The following is a 14,090-nucleotide window of genomic DNA, read 5'->3' as shown; positions in this document are numbered from 1 at the left end:
TCCTGTACCCACTCGTGATGTGGAACAAGAAAAAAACGAAGAACACCGGGCACACCTAGCATCAGACGCCCCCGTGTGGCAAGAAACGCAGGCGATCACTCCACGCGCCGCAGTTTAAATGAAAAATAAATATCTAAGAGCATCTGAGTCTCGATTGTCTACACCTGCAGCGCGTTCCTCCAGCACAAAGACGTAACAACTGTGAGAGACGCTGCAAGTATCGAGCTGCTTCTGGTTCTTCGTGTGGCATTCCAGTTTCTTGTTATCGCATTCATTGCTTCGCCCTTGCGGCGAAACTGTGACTTTTTGTAAAGAAGGTGAACATAAACACTGTAAGGCACACAGGAGGCTGTGGGCTACATATAAGAAAACCGGTACACCTTTGTAGCAAGGTGAAAAAGGAATTCGAAAGTTACTCTCATTAAATTCAAGTTCGTGCAAATTCGCGCTTGGCTTGCGCACGCTACAGTGAAAAGCTTGGGCACTTGGTTTCCGAATTTTTATGCGTTAAGAAGGTGCAATTTTGTGCCGCCTAGGAACACCGATAGGTTTGACCAGCATTACGCTACACAGATTTGACGGATATAAAAGCGAGAACATACATCGATGCCGCACTAACAAGGCAGAGCAAAAGATTGTGATGAGCAGTTTTTATCATCCGGAAATATGTTGCGTTACGTTCAGTTGTTACAAATTTCCAGAACGTCTAGCTTGGACTTGATGCGACGTTCATAAAGCTGTCTTAAAATTTTCAAGTATGATTCTCTAAACTCGTCTGTAGGGCCCATACTATGTGTGGGGCAGTCTGTTGTGTGGCTGTCAGGCCACTTTTCTATTTGCATCATTTTTGTTTATCATACTCAGGAGGCAATCACTAGTCTCTTTTATTTGTGTAACGTGTGCAAGTCCCCACTATTCATAATGAGAACGCGGATATTGTTACGAACAAAAGCGAGATAAGCTTGATTATGAAGAATAAACAACACCGACGGAAAAAATCCAAACTAGAATAGCGCACTATGGCATTTAAACATTTACTAAAGAAAACACCGATTACGCACACACATCATTGTTCCCGGAGTATATATACATGCTGTAAACACGATAACACAAAAAGGAACGCTAGGAATTATGGTGGCACTTCCTTCTGTAACAAATATGTCGCCAAGCACCCACATCCTTATGAAAACACATTTTGCGATAAAATTAAACAAGAGTGCTGAAGACATACTTATGCCGGGACTATATACTACGCGTTGGGGCTCTTCTGGCGCGTAACATTATGTAAGATGTGGCGTTATACGGGATGATCCTCAAAATCATTTATTACGTTGAACTATAGCCTTACATGAACGTCTCTTTCTCTCGCTAACGCAACTGCATATACAGTTTATCCATGTATGCTTGTGACAGAAGACGAGGGGTATTAATATTTGTTGATAGATTATGGGTGAGGGACTTGCTTATGTGTGAAAGTGGGTGTCGTCTCGAATACGACATGCTTTGTGCACGCATACTTCAATTTCACTAGCATAGTGAGGCGTAGCTACGGCCTGAGACTAAAGTCCGTAGCTTCTGGGTATTACCGAGAGTTCGCATGACTGTCTGAGCATATAATAGGCGAGGCCTGGCTCTGAACATATTGTCTTCCGGAAAAGGTTGGTCATCAAGTAGAAGTACGGTGAACTGTCTGGTGCTTGTCAAAGCAGGAACAGTGCCACAGGATGGGATCAATGGTCTCTTCGTATTTGCACTGATGCATCATCTAGACTAATGCCTTCTCACTCTGTCACGTTTGTTTTCCCATTCCTCTCTCACCGTGTAGGTTAGCAAACAGGAAGAAGTCTAGTTATTATCCATGTCTTTCCTTCATTTCTTCTATCTCTCTCTTTCTCTCCACATTCATTGGAATGTGCTTTAGCATGAAATTGACATTAACGTTACAGACGAGATAAGAAAAAGGACGAGATCAAAGTAAGATAGAGAAAACCAGGAAATCTTAGCGCAAATAATAATTACATGTAATATGTTTCAGGAAAGTTTTCGTTCTATATAAACCATAGCGGCGCTAAAAAAAGATATTCTAATCGAGCAGAAGCTACAGTACAGAACGATCCGTATAAAATGAACGACAAGAATTGAGGGAGTATTCGCTCGCAGCTCGAAACCTAGCAAATTAGCACAACCTGGCAATCCAGGTACGGAAAACAGCGATGGTGAATGGCTTTCTGGACTAAAGGAACCTCCTACCTTGGACGAAGAACAAATAACTCTTTCGCATTGAATTTTCAAATAAAAGTTTTTTCTATCTCTCTCTCTACCAGCGCAAACGTGCAACTGACACGAGCCTGTAATTCGCCCTACTAGATTTACATGGGAAACTAAATTACAGAGTTCACCGGTCTGCTCCTCGAAAAGTTTCGTAATGTACTTCCGAGCCATTTCTTTCTTTCTTTTCGTATGCCATATCCAGTCAGTCAGCACATACTTTATAGGGAAAACAAAAACTTTGTATTCCACGAAGGTAACTGGGAACGTCGGTGCCGTGAAAAAGAATAACCAAATGCAGTCAGCCTCGCGCAAGAAGGACCGTTTCGCTTACTACACACGAAGAACACGCGAAACATCTGTCGATGACAAATACAGTGACCGTTTGAGACGGCGTTGCGACATTACCGAGCTGTCCGATCAGACTCGTGAAGCCCTAGTGAACAAAGTATAAATATATAAGCGGGGGCACCTCACAGTATAAACACAGGGCGTGTAGCCGCGGCTTTCGCGGAAGAACTTCTCACGTTTGACTTTCCTATTTCGTCCACCTGTGTTTCGCAGTCACATTGAAGGCAGCTTGCGACAGCTCCCCGGGTGCTCATCCTCCGACTTGGCAATCGAAGTAGCAACATGGAAAAACGAGGATGGCATCGTAAACTTGTCCTCCGTTTTCTGCCTCATCCGCAAACATATATGGTAAGCGGTCGCTGCAGAAGCTGGCAGAATGAGGATCTTTTCGACAGAAAAAAGTAACCATATACAACAGATAAAGGACTTGGTGTAGTGCATCCACCGTGCAAGTTGAACTCGTGGGAAATCACAAAACTCAGACCTGAAAGTTTAATTTTCTCCGGAGAAAAGTGGCAGTCCCACTTACACAAACACATAAAGAAGGCAAATATTAGGCGTACCTGAACTCCTCAGAGGCAGAACAAGGTTGGCATACTTAAAGGGCCCCTCATCAGCCTCTGAAAACGCAAAAAACGAGCGCGTTATTTTCTCCTGGCGTTTCTCGTCATTCTGGCGCACTTCGTGACGCAGAACAGTGATTCACGTGACGTCTATATAGAACATACTCTCGATTGGTCCATATACGCGAAATATCAGATGTGATTTACCTCCTACACTGCTTTGCCATGCAGCCGACCACCCGCTCTGCCTTGTCTCGCATGACTATCGTGCGCGATCAACTGATTTCACTTTATTTTTAGGGTTTTCGGCTGCGCAAGCGGAGATAACAGCGTGTAGCCGACAAGCGCGAAATCCTGGTAGGCTCCACGCTTAGTGCTGGCATTGTACACATGCTTTAAAAATAAGTGGCGAGGAGGAGATGTCGCCTGTAGAACGGGTAGTGAAGGAGAGAAAGAAACCACTCCCTCGTCATTGAACTTGGGGTGGTGAGGGGCCTTTTAAGACGTGGATTCCCAAACCACCGTTTTACGTTTGCGCGTATATTGGCCAATCTTGCACATCAGCTGTAGTCTGATGAAAGTTTCTTTTATCGATGTTTCACTATTCGCCGGCAAATGGGTATCTACAAAAATATTAAAAAGCAGGCAGCGTTTACAATGATTTGCAGAATGAAGCGGCGCTTGTCTAGATATTTTATTGCGATAGCAATTATATGGACACTCGCGGCGGGTTTTTGCCGTCGCCGTCATGTTCAGTATATGTATATGTATGTATGTTTAAACATCAATTTTCTAGCACAAAGAGAAATAAATCACGAGGGAAAATTTTCGAAGCGCGTGACCGGAGCTTCTTTTTTTATTCGTTTTGCGTGGAAAATTGGAATGTGTGGCTTTGACCCTTGAATTATTGTTCGAGTAATGAATAAGTAAAAATAATGGAATTATTATAAACTAATTAATAATAAATTAACCGCATTATTTACTCTTCATGCAAAAGTGTGAGCGTTTTTTTTTTTCATTTTTAGCGCTACATCTCAAAATTTAAAAACCTGAAAAATAAATTAATTTGGGACTGAAAGGGTTAATGAAACGCCACAAAGAAAAAGAAATCAGAAGGTAAAATTTTCGAAGCGCGCGACCGGAATACGCGCCGAGCGCGCCGCGCTACGCAGGGGCTTCAGTGCGTTCATTATCGCCCGCGATGTGGCGCGAAGCGCACGCTTTAAAGCAACGCTCCTAGATTTTGTTTCAGTTTGAAAACTGCTCCTGAGACGAGCACTAAAAAGTGACCCATTTCATTTCTCTACCTACTCGTGATGTGCAACGCCGGGTAAACAATGCGTCGAACGCCACGGCGCAGCAGGAGGCGCATATGGGTCACTACACCTACTGCAGCTTTCATGAACAAAAGATATCTAAGAGCGTTGGGTTGTGCATAGTCGACACTTGCAGCGCGCTGCTGAAACACAAAGAAGTAAAAACTGTGACAGTTGTTAGTTCGCGCTCGTCATGTGTATACCTGTGCGCTCGTTTCGAGAGTCCTTCCTTGTGTTTGAGCAGCGCGCTGGAAGCGTCGAGCTGGGACAGGTGTTAGTTCGCACTCGTCCTGTGTGTGTTACTTCCGTGCGTCCTTTGAGCTTGAGCGGGGCGCTGCAAGTATCTAGTTGCTTGCCATTCATCGTGTGAAATTCTAATTTGTTGCTGTCGTATTTATTGCTTCGCTCTTGCGGCAAATCTGCGTCATTTTTCTTCTCCGGTTCAATGCGGAAGTGTCTATCCCTGCTACTTTTTCCCAGTAAGGACTTTTCTAGATATTTCTTACTGTTACGTTCTGTCAAGGTACTTTCCTTAAAAACACATTCCCCGATGAGGCAGCATATCTTCAGAAAAGACACGTAACAGGGAAGGCTAAGGTTACTAAAAAGCAAATATGCGTTAATAAAAACATGCATACGAAAGAAACGTCGAGTTGTTTTTTCATGGCTTTTGGTCACATCGAGGCCAAATTCTATTAATAGTTTTTGTTGACTTGAACTCCTGTGATCTAGCGTCATTAGTGCCGCTATGAGTCGGGGTATTTCTGTTTCACTGCGGTAAATTACGACTACAATGTAATATTTGTAGCGTAAACATATGCGTCATTCTTAATGAATGCTTCTTTCTAGCTTAGCACGCGTAGTTTGTTAGTGATACTTTCACTCGTTTATAGAAATATTATAAGGCTTTATAGCTCCGTCTCTCCAAGCGATGTTGTACTATGCTCATCATGAAAAACTTGCCAGTATGTATACAAGGGCCTCATTTCTTTCAAGCTCTCAATAAGAAGCTGTGGAAAGGGGAATCGTGGATGTATTGCGCAACAAAATAACCAACATATATTTGACCTCATTATTCCAATTGTCGTCTTGCTTTGTATACTACCACGTACATCGACATATTGATGTAGATGTACGGTCGAAGTCAACGTACTTTAATATTTTACCATGACAGCATTCTTGTTGGCTATAAACATCAGTTTGTAGCTTTACAGTATCGCTTACGGTCGTGCTTACGCCAAAGAAGGTACTTAGGATTGAGAAGAGTGTGCATACATGAATTCGTTTATTAAAATTATATATTTATTCGCTTTGCGAGCGTTTTAAGCTCTCAAAAACAACAGCACAATCAGACCCTGTTCTTGCATGTCACTTTGACAGGCATAACAAGTTATAACAGGAATAAGCAAGGCAATCTCACGATTAGTCGTGAAAGTATTAGTGTCAAAATTTGACCTGTCACTATTTTTTCTATCTACGCTGTCACGATTGCCCGATCATTTTACTTTAATGTGCCCTGTATTCAATGAATCAGGCTTGCATTGCGAATACGGGACACCCGACTCCTAGAACGGCTCACTCATCACGTACCCTTGCGCGGCAATGTAATCGTGTCGGTCAGACAATATTCATTTTTTAGGGGCGAAGCTCCTTAAGGCGGCACCTGTTCGTCCCTCGTAGTCGTAGTAGTGCGTAACCAGTCGTAACGCTAGTACCAGATCTTGACCTCCAAGGTGGTGCCGGTGGGAGATTTTTCCTGTGCGTTGTTGAACAATAAAAAATTCGCAGCGTGCGCGTTAACTAAAAGCCGAATTCTTCTGTCTCTTATTCCCCATTAGCAGCCATTGGCATGTTCCAGTAGGAAGCGTTAGTGGAAGTAGAAGTGTAAGTGCTAGCTAAAAGACGACTTCTTCTGTCTCTCATTCCCATTAGCAGCCATTGTTTACCTCCAAGGTAGTGCCTGGTGAGATTTCTCCTGTGCGTGATTAAACAATAAAAATTTTGTTCAAAACGCCGTTGATTGATGAAATAAACCAACGAAAGACGCCAGATGTTTTTTAAAAGCAAAACGAAAGAATGCCAGATGTTTCTAAAGAAAAACGAAAAGACGCCAGCTGCTTAACGAAAGACGCCAGATATTTTCTAAAGCAATGGTTTTCTAAACAATGAAAATTCACAGCGTCCATGTAAAATTAAAGTCAGCTGCAAGTCGTCATAACGCATCGAACCTTTAGTATAAACGCGCCCGATCTCACGTCGGTGATGATGTACTGGGCAGAATTCACGGAAGATTCACGGTTTACCGATGAACCTCCGCAGCTTCGCCCACTCATCATCATTCACTCCGTGGATATGCTGTGATTTTTTTCATAACTGTCACAATAAAGAGGAGAATTTTTCTGCCAGCTATAAATTTTCTGCCAAACTGGAAACGTTCCCTTGTTGGCTACTAGTGACAGCATCAGTAAAATGATAATCAAATATAAGAGTGAAGCAGTTACGAGCAAGACGTCGAAGTAGCGAGCAAGAATTTACACGTTAAAATTTGACAGGGAACACGACGGAGGTATCGAAGTGCGCGAACCTTACTTTGGAATACGTTGTGCTGAGGAGCATTTGAACTATTACGTTTTTTTTCTTTATGTAGATTGTGAATACATTTATGACTGAAAGGTTACAAATTCCATTTACGCTTGAGTTGTTGGAGGAATACTGAAACCTCTGGCACACACAATGGTGACCATTACCCAATAACTGTATTGCGGGACAAAACGCTGCGACACCATGCACCAGCCATGATGGCGTTGGACTACTAAGCAAAAGGAAGTGGATTGGATTGCCGGCCATGGTGACCGCATTTCGGTGGAAAAGTAATGGAGAAACAAGCCATATGCTTCGATTTAAGAATTCGGAGTCCCCCCTTCTCGCGTGCATCATAATAATATCGCGGTTTTAGGACGTAAAAGTTCAAACATTTTCTTTTTGATAATAAGAAGCAAGCGTGCATCTTCTGTGCGATTTAAAAGCGTCCATTCTTCGTTCGCTTCTGTACGATGGAATAGACATCAGGCGTTCCTTCCATGTACGCTTTCTTGTACGTTCCTTTCATCTCTCCTGTACAAAGCGCAATCAATGGCGTGCATCAGTAGCGATACGAGTAAAGAAACGAAAACTGAAGAAGAGATATCGCCAAGCCTTGAGATAGTTAAGGGAGGACGTAAAATGCACAACAGGGCGCGCACAATTGCCCGTGCAAGGAACACGGGCGTTCGTACGCGAATTCCGCCATTAGAATTTATTCCTCGGGTCGACAACAGAGGTCTGCCGCCGCTGGCAGACAATGGCGGTGCCCATTTAAGGTTTCGTACCAAGATCCTGCGACAATTCCGGGTCTCTTCCGGACCCCCACTCGTGTTCCGTTTTGCTTCACCCACGAAAAAAAAAAGGCACTCAAGAACGCACATAAGCGTGCTCTCTATCGTCAGAAAAAAAAGGGGCCTCCGAGGTGAACCCAACGTCGCTATTCATTCCGGTTTCCCCAAAAAGAGTATATAAACCTCTGTAATAAATATTACGCAACGGAAAATAGCAAACGGAACTAACAAACAAAGAACATCTCTCTCACGAAAAAATGAACCTTACACACAAACGTCGAACCGCCTCGGCATTCAGGAAAAGAAGTACGACCGCTTTTCGAAAACTACGTGTACTCGCCATGCTGGAAGAACGACCATTCACGTGGCGCTATGAGATGTATAACAAACGCCCGGTAATTCGGTGCACTGTGGAGTAGTGGAGCTGGCGTCGGTGTGTTGCCAAACGCAAATGCTTCTGGATAAGCGTGTGCCCGTACACTTTAACATTCGGGCTACAGTATTTGCGGGAAGCAGCTTGCTACTCAAGCTTGGGCTTTTCGCGCCTGCTTAAGTTGTTTGGAGTGTACCCCAACCCTCTCGTCATTGACAGATGCCCCTGTGCAATTTCTGTGGCACTGCACAGCTTTAGCGAAACTGGAGGTAGAGAAAGTGAGCGCGGGTATCACTCACAGTGGCAGGCGAAACTAAAAATATAGCAATATTAAGAGACGGAGGTGGGGAATCATAAAAAATACTAAGACGCGCATTCATACACACGAAGACGCCATCGAAGGCGGCGCAGGTTTGTCGTGTCGGCGTCGGCGGGATGCCTCTTCTTTGAAAAGTGCGCAAGCGGCCCGCTTGAAGAAGACATCAGGAGAAAACGTAAACGAAGGCGCCCTGGAATCGAGTAAGGATGACGTGAGGCGACGCATAGAAAGAAGAGAAAGCGGGGGAGAAGATGCAGGGAGAAATATTCTGCATCAGCGTCGGGTGTTGGGGGGAACAGTGAGAGGGATGGCCGGAACGAAGGAAAGTGGACGACGCCTTCCTGGCTGCTGTGCATCCACGCAAGAGGTTCGCATTCAACGCCGTTGGTACGGAAGTCAGCCCCTAGATGGTACACGAATATTCGAACAACAGGCGTTCGGACAAAATAAAGAAAGTAAAGGAAAGAAAAGGAGTGCAGCCACGACAAAAAAATAAAATAAAATAAAAAGGAACGCTACGCTTACGTGATCTAAGGCAACGCAAACTCCTAGGAACGTCTTATACGCGTGCTGGATGGAGAGAGATAGAGAGAAGGGGAAAAAAAGGAGAGGATGAGAGATAAAAATTGACGCTTTGCTCCGGCAGCAGAATGGCATGTGGAGACATTGCAAACAAACAAGAGAACGCGGAATCCAAGGAAATAAAGGGACAGACAGAAAAAAAGGACGTCATTAGAGTTATCGCGGCTCTTTCCTTTGTCGTGCTTTCTGCCGGGAAGGTTGCCCGAGAAAAAACGGTTCCTCGGGCGTTTTATGCTGTTTCTTTCCCACGCAATTTATTTCATTTTTCCACTTCTGTCTCACTCACTACGCCGTGTTGTTCGCTTTTTTTTGGCATTCGTCTTTTTATTCTGCTCTTATTTCGTTACTTATTTCTCTCTCTCCCTTTCCTGCCTTCGTTGACGCGTATTCCCAAAGCGACGTAGCTTTCTCGTTTGAATTTTTCTTCGCCTTTTAGGGAACCTTCCCTTCGGCGACCCTTGAGTTTTTCGAGTGGGGCACCCCGCGGGGGTGAAAACCCGCAACTATAGTACAGGAACGTATTCCGGTAAAACGTGGCCACTCGAGGGTTCCTCCCTTTAAGAAGGTTGGATCTTTGACGAGATATATAAGAAAAGGGGCAACTCGGAGTGCCGTGACGTCGGAGGCGGAATGATTAGGAACGAACGCGGCAAGTAAAGAATGATGCCTCAAGCGCGGTGCATATAAACTTGAAGGGAGGGTGCCGAGCACAAGGGAAGCTCGAGGGGTAGTACCACACCATCAGCGGTGTGTGTGGTACGCGCTGTCCTCCGAGTGCCTTCACGGCGGTGGCGTATTCAAATGCTCTCAGACTACATTTTCCGGCGCGGCGACTTGACGAGTGCCTGCGGAACGAATTCGGTCATCATCGCACGGTACGCGGTGCGGTGTCACTTATGTGTTCTCTTTTTTTCTTTTCTTTTTTGCTGCGCGCATGTTCGTCGTCGTCCTTTCAACTTCACCGCGAAACCCCCGTACAGAGTTGGCCATCTAAGCAGTAAAAACGTTGATGTCATCTTTTGAAAAACAATTCTTTTTTCACTGTCCCCCTTTTCCTATCACCTGCCTCTACACTGATCTTCAGTTGAGCTCGGCTTCTGGGGCAAAAAACGCTTTCAGTGGGGATTCTCGAAATACATCAGTAGACCGGAAAACTTTGTTTGTCACAGGCCGTTTCATTTAGAAAAGCATAGAGCTGCGACAACGGAACTGAGGCACACAACAAGCGAGCGGTGACCAATGAACTGTTCACTGATTAAAACAAAAGGAAAGATGTGAGCAAGATAAAAATCCAACGCGAGAATGATAGCCAAAGGTGCAAGAACCACTGATCGAACGTCGTTTTCGACGTCAAAACGAGGGCAAAACACAGTGCGTGTTCCATCGTCTCTTCACAGCGCAGGAATCCCAGATGGAGGTACTTCGGAATCACTTCTTTGGCGAGTTGGTGTTTACTAAACATATTGTATTAGCGCAAAGTTTGCAACAGAAAGAAAACAGAAGAAGGAGTGGAAACAAAGGCAGGCGCCTGTCTTTTTAGGGGCGAAGCTCCTTAAGGCGGCACCCGTTCTGTCCCTCGTAGTTGTCGTATCCTAGTGCGTAACAATCGTAACGATAGTACCAGATCTTGACCTCCAAGTGGTCGCGGTGAAAGATTTTTCCTGTGCGTTGTTGAACAATAAAAAATTCGCAGCGTGCTCGTAACTAAAAGCCCGAATTCTTCTGTCTCTCATTCCCCATTAGCAGCCATTGGCATGTTCCAGTAGGAAAACGTTAGTAGAAGTAGAAGTGTACGTGTTAGCTAAAGCCGACTTCTTCTGTCTCTCATTCCACTAGAGCCATTGTTACCTCCAAGGTAGTGCCTGGTGAGATTCTTCCTGTGCGTGATTAAACAATAAAAATTTTTGTTCAAAGCGCCGTTGATTGATGATATACCAACGAAAGACGCCAGATGTTTTCTAAAAGCAAAACGAAAGAACGCCAGATGTGTTCTAAAGCAAAACGAAAAGACGCCAGCTGCTTAACGAAAGACGCCAGATGTTTCTAAAGCAATGATTTTCTAACAATGAAATAATTCACAGCGTACATGTAAAATTAAAGTGAGCTGCAAGTCTGTCATAACTATCGAACCTTAGTAATAAACGCGCCGATCTCACGTCGGTGATGATGTACTGGGCAGAATTCACGGTAGATTCACGGTTTACCGATGAACCTCCGCAGCTTCGCCCACTCATCATCATTCACTAAGTGGAATATGCTGTGATTTTATTTACCCTCCCCTTCTTCGTTTTCCTCTCTTTTTCGAACTTTGCGCTAATACAATATGTACAGATGGATGTTTCTAACCAGAGGTGGCACATCATAACACTGAGTCACATGTCGGAGAAGTGCGGTTGAGTTTGACGCTTCGGGATGGATGGAGTTCTATAGGAAGATGAGAGTCGGACACTCTGCTTGTGTCGCAAGGGTCGCGGCAATCACCCAGTTAGAGAATGAGCTGTGCCCTTAGTACTTGTGCTTACAAGATTAAAAGCGTCATATTTGTCACTCGATCACTGAGTGTCACCGAGTGACCAGCCACTCGATCACCGGACGTTCAATAGAGTAAAACAGGGCAGAAATTTTTGCACTTCTTGATTAACATATAGATTTCGCTAACTGAATACACTATAGGACGTTCATTATGTTTTGAGGTCATCTACATAACTGCGTATCTCTTTTCCCTAAGCGTACTCGTGTATAACGTTGTGTTGCATGTTCTCTGTACTTATATTGTGTTATACACACAGCTGGTGTCATACCCGCGCTATATTTGTTACATTTTCCTTCTCTCTTTGTATTATCCTGTATTGTTTTCTAGGAGATAAGTAGCCGGTTGCGCCATAGAAGGGCCGACCACTCGTATTAACCACTCTAATAAATTAAAGTGATACCCTCTTGACCTAAACTCTCAGGTATTTTGATAAGCTGCTATCAAAAGAGATGAAGCGTCGCAGCCGTTGCACGGACTGTATTATGTGTATTGTGGCATTGTGCCAACCTGTACTAGCTTGCACTACGCAACCGATGAAGGGTACCTCAGCCGAAGAAAAGATAAATGTTGGCATTTTGGTTTGCCCTGTGCTGAGCAGGGGGCAACCGGACTTGACGGCATGGACTCGAGCAGAACATTCAGGTAAGCCACTATCCTTGTTCTCTACGTTCCCATAAAGGAAAAAGGCGTCTTTGGCAATCTACTGCCCATTGTGATCGGGAATCCGGTGGCACGTCTGCAATACACCGGGCAATGCGACAGCTCTCTCTTTTGGGTGGGAGCTAGTGTTAGAAGAAGATGTGCTTGGTCCACATTAGTGACGGAACTGGCCTTGCTTTGACGTACTTCTCTGGTATGCTTTCGCAATGATTACGGAGAGATGTTTGCCTCCCTGCATTACGCGGCGCGGTGCTCAATTAGGTGGCCCCCCTACTGCTGCCTATTGCGGGAATAAGTAAAATGAATACGTTAGTATGCAGCAAAATATAGAGCAACCAAACGGATTGGAGTGGCTTTCTATAGCACGAGTGTAAAGAGTATAGGTAGTAAGCAGGGGTATGGTCAAAGGAATGGAAATCGTGCGGTTATCATAAATACACCTCCGGCTGCACCAAGTTGGCACGTGTATATAATATATATATATATATATATATATATATATATATATTATATAATATATATATATATATATATATGTGTTGTGTGTGTGTGTGTGTGTGTATGTAGTAAAAGCTCATTAATTCAACACTCGTTAATTTGGTGATATTTGGTCGAAATCCGGTTAATTCGCTCGATTCCCGGAACTCGCCGAGAACGAAGCGCCGCGACTATGCGGCGCAAAGCAGCGAAAACAGCGTTCGCGGACAGCGAAAACGACCGAGGGCTTTCAGAAACATGTGGTTCGCCGTACACAATTACGTCGTTGGTACCTTATAAGGTATGTGTTCAAAGGACCTTTCGGCTTAAGACGCGGTCTTGCCCGCGTTAACATTGTGAACGAAGTCGCAAATGACGAAAATTGCGGCTTTGCACGGCTCTTATGCAAAACCATTTCTCGATAATGTATTCCTCAAGAAAATGACAGTGCACTGACCAAACAGTTATTGTTAATTGTTTCTTGATATTTTCGGTAATTCGGGCATTCCGTTCATTCGGACAGTTTTTCCGGTCTCGTTAAATTCGAATTGACGAGGTTTTACTGCATATACATTGAAGCTCTCCCTGGATTCGGTTTGTGTTATAGGTGCTCAAGTGAAGAGGACGAACACAAAAAAAGACAAAAAAAAACGCTGCTTTATCGCAACGTTGCGGCCGGGACCGGCCTTCGTCAGGGCTACCTGATATGCCCTGACGAAGGCCGTCCCCGGGCGCTACGTTGGCAACAAAACACCGTTTTCTCATTATGTTGTCTCATTAGCGCGGCGGGCGGTGTGAACACGCATCGCCATTGGTGGGAGACACTTTTAATAGTGGAACTGGTAAGGCTTTTCGCTGTGCCGTGTTATAGGTGCTCAAGTGACTGAAACATCTAGTCACATGACTGAAATCACATAACATCACGTAACAACTTGTCACATGGCAAAAAAAATCACGTAACATCGCTTAAGAGCTAGTCACGTGGCTAAAATCACGTAACAACTGGTCACGTGACATATTCCGCCAGAACCGCGTAACAGCTAATCAAGTGGCCAAAAACCACATCACCAACAGCTAGTCACGTGGCATGTCTTAGTGTGGGGAACCGACCGTAACCAGAGAAGGATAGTCATGCCTAGACTTACTTCGTATACTAGCAAAATTTTTAGCATTTCTAGCAAGAGCTTGCCATCATTAGTAAAAACTTACAAAAAGCTAGGCCAAAACACCATCTCCGCTGTTTGTTCCGTCCTTGCGCCACTAGAACAGCTGCG

The sequence above is a fragment of the Rhipicephalus sanguineus genome, chromosome 3 (genome assembly GCF_013339695.2).
Source record: "Rhipicephalus sanguineus isolate Rsan-2018 chromosome 3, BIME_Rsan_1.4, whole genome shotgun sequence".
Classification (NCBI taxonomy): Eukaryota; Metazoa; Arthropoda; class Arachnida; order Ixodida; family Ixodidae; genus Rhipicephalus; species Rhipicephalus sanguineus.
This window is presented reverse-complemented; position numbering follows the sequence as displayed.